This window comes from Pinus tabuliformis, chromosome 8 (genome assembly GCF_031772625.1).
Source record: "Pinus tabuliformis cultivar Carrire ecotype Pingquan chromosome 8, CPIR1, whole genome shotgun sequence".
NCBI lineage: Eukaryota > Viridiplantae > Streptophyta > Pinopsida > Pinales > Pinaceae > Pinus > Pinus tabuliformis.
In genome coordinates, this window is record NC_142294.1 from 1,367,939,638 (window position 1) to 1,367,943,513 (window position 3,876).

Consider the following 3,876-nt stretch of genomic DNA (forward strand, 5'->3'; position numbering starts at 1 on the left):
GACTAAATTAAAGAAGAGAATGATATCACAATGTCAGGTAAAGAAAACATAATGTAAATTTAAAAGTATGAAGTTTATCTCAAACATATACATAATAATGATAATCTAAAAATGTGAAATTTTTTCTCTCAACTTGAACTTGCCTAAATCCATGTAACTCTGGATCTATTATGCACTGAGAGGGATCAAATCCCTCAAGATCCAAACATTTACTAAACTTATACAATCCAAAAGAAGGTTTTAACTTGGAGGGATTTGATCCTTCTTGATGCATGATTGTTAATTTTTCAGATTGTTCCATGTTGTATCAATTACTTTAGCCCAATTCGCTTCTTCATTTAATAATGCATCTAATTATTAGCAATGTAACCAATTATAAAATGTAATTGAAGATATAACAATATATGAAATGACAAAGAAGACAGTAGGACAACCATAAGAGACAAAATATTGATCCATGACCTGGGAAAAACACCACCAGGGGGAAAAACCTTTCAAATCTTCTTCCTTATTAGATCTTCATAAAAAAAATTAATCGAAGAGTAAATTGAACCCAATACATATACTTGCATTAGATATTTACAGAACATAAGCAAACAGTAGAACTACAGAGAAGCAGAGAGAAACCATTTATCCATCAGACTACTAAAGCCAACTAAAGGAAACAATAAAACCCTAGATCAAAACTTTGGATGCTTCCAATAAGGAAGACTGCGAACGACTATAACTTCTTAGACACTCCCTTAGCTATTGTGTGTGAGCGTCTATGTCTGACCCAAACATTACATGTTAGGTTGCATGTGTGTGTTCGGGGACAAACACACTCAAAATTTCTCCAAATCACCAATCGCTCTCTTCCATCTATTGCGCAAATGACTATGACAGGCCAGGCACATCCTTGACCACTTTATGCGTGGTTCCGGGGACCAACACTGTATGATGTTCTTCAGAAACCCTTGACGCTCCGTTCAAGCTTTTGTGCGAGCATCTAAGACTTCTTGGATGCTCCCTTAGCGACTGTGTGCATTCATCTAGGAAATAAATGTTAAGTTATTTTCATGCAATCGAGAAATAGAAACCCTAGATCAATGCGATGTTCACCCTTGTAATTTCAGACGCTTGAGTGAAATTCCTCCATCAGAGTTATGAAAACTAAGACAATAGAAGAGAGTAGAATATGCCTCGATGAATGTGTCCAAATGAGATTGATGTATCTTCTATTTATAGGCTTCCATGAGGGTCCAATTGATGTTGAGGCCGACCTATCCAATTGTACATGTGCTTAGGGTCGGCATGTTCTAATATACATGAGTGTATAAAATAATTAAAAAATCAACTTATTCCTATTCAAATAGGGTGATCTTTAGGCTGATTTTGGTCCTTTCGAAAAGAAGAATTTAACACAAACATAATCCCAGTCACCTGAGTTATCCAAAGTGGAATTTTACCCTAGTTCCAAAAATTAACTCTCCCTCTCAACTAGGAATAATTCCACTTGCCAATATATGTTTATTGATCATCACATAATCCTGTCATGTTGTCATCATGCTTTGTCTATCTCTGCTCAACTTTATCTGCTAAAAATTTCTTGAATCTAAAAGAAGAAGAATCAGGGAGAAATAACTGCCACCCATAGTGATCAATAGTATAACTTAATCGTAGAGGGGAGCACATCTTTGACCCTAGAATCTAATCGTGGAGCTCATTCTCAACCCGGAATCTCAAAAGGGGAGAAGCTCTCAACCCAATCCTATTTCCTACTGATATTCCCATCAATGACCCTAAATAGTCATGTCGTAGAACACTTGAATCATAATCGTCTTGGGTTGTACACCCCAAGTACACTCTCAAACCATTGGCCAAACGGTGAGTGGTATTCCCAACAAGCCTTGATTTAGGGTATGATGACAACTGGGGTATACTCTACATAGACCAAAGAGGGGAACAAAATCTCTGACCCTATGAATGTAGGGGAGAAAAATATCCAACCCTATGGGTAACATATAGGGGAGTACCCTACTGTCTAGAGATCCCTCAACCCAGGAGCCCTATATCTCAACTCTTCCCCGTGGGAGCTCAAACGGGGTGGGAAGAGTTGGATCATTGTCCTTGATTAGCACTGTCACTTACCTGGATGGGTCATATCCATCAGTCCAATCCTTTCTCTAAAGACCAAGTAGTTTCCTTTTGGTGATGCCTTAGTGAGAATAACTACAATCTGCTCATATGTCGATATGTGATGGAGTCTAGAAACTCCTCTTTGCACCATGTATGGAAAGAAGTGATATTGAATCTCAATTTTCTTGCACTTTTCATGAAACACATGATTCTCTTCCAAATAAATCCCACTCTTGTTGTTACAATATATCACTGTAGTTTCTAGGACCTACTCAAATATCTCTCCAAAGAGCTTCCTTAACCAAACTTCTTTGTAGCTAACCATGCTAGAGACAATGTATGATTCTTCGGTGGTGTTCAAATCTATAGAATTTTGTTTCTTTCTCATCCAAGATATCATGGAAGACCCATGAATAAAAAAATATCCAGATGTACTCTTCTTATCGATAACATTTACTGGCCAGTCAGTATCGGTGTATCCATGAAGTCGAACATATTTGACATAATATCTTAGACCAAGTGTGATCGACCCATGCAAATATCTCAATATGTTTTTGGCAGCGATCCAATGTGCATGGAGGGGCTTCATCATGAATTGAATCAATGTGTTTACTGCATAGCAAATGCCTGGATGGGTATTCACAAGGAACATCAGAGCCCTAATTAGTTTTCTATAGTCAGATGCATTTTCCAAATCGAGTTGTGCAGCTTCTCCATGTAACTTCTTGAAGTTCATTTCCATTGATGGAGCCTTGGATTTGCATTTATTCATTCCAAATCTTTCCAACAACCTCACTATGTATTTTCCTTGTGAAAGGAAAATTTCACCAAGCCTTTGCTATAGAAGAAGACCTAGAAAGTAGTGCATGATACTAAGGTCCTTAATTTCGAATTCAAAGGCTATCTCCCTCTTACATTCTATCATAAGAGGCTCACATCTTGTCGTTAACATATAAAATGAAAATCAATCACATACCTTGGATTACCTTGCAGTAGAGGTTGGGATCGACATTGCTTCTTGTGAATCCCAGATTTGTTAAGTACATATCAATGCATACATAACAAGCTTGGGGAGCTTGCTTCAAACCATACAATTCCTTCTTCAACCTGCAAATATTCGTTCTTCAATATTCCACTTCATATCCCTATGGTTTTTCAACATATACTTCTTCTTGTAATATTCCAAGAAGGAATGTGGTCTTTATGTCCATCTAATGAAGAGCCCATCCCTGAATAGCAGCAAGGTAAACTATCGAACAAATGGTTGTATATCGAGCCACAAGAGAAGATATGACATCATAATATTCTCTCTCTTTCTGAGAGAATCCTTGAGCTACAAACCTTGCTTTGTATTTCTTAATGATGCCATCCATTCCATTTTTTATCTTGAATATCCACTTTGAAGTCACAACGAACTTCCCGTTCGGCCTTAGCACAACATCCCATACATAATTTTTCACAATCTATTCATATTCCTCAACCATAACATATTTCCAAACTTTATGTTTTACATCTTCTTCGAATGAGGAAGGTTCATCATGAATCATAGTGCTCATGGCTATAACATATCCCTGATACCTACATGGTTTCTTCATCTCTCTAAATGATCTACACATGGGAACATTTCTTTCAACATTTTGTAGAGTATCACAGAGCCAAAGTGGTCTCTTCCTAGTAGGAGGATCACTTGGAGGACAATCTATAGGATCCATACGCTCCATGGGATCATCAACAATATCAGTCACGGACTCGACCACA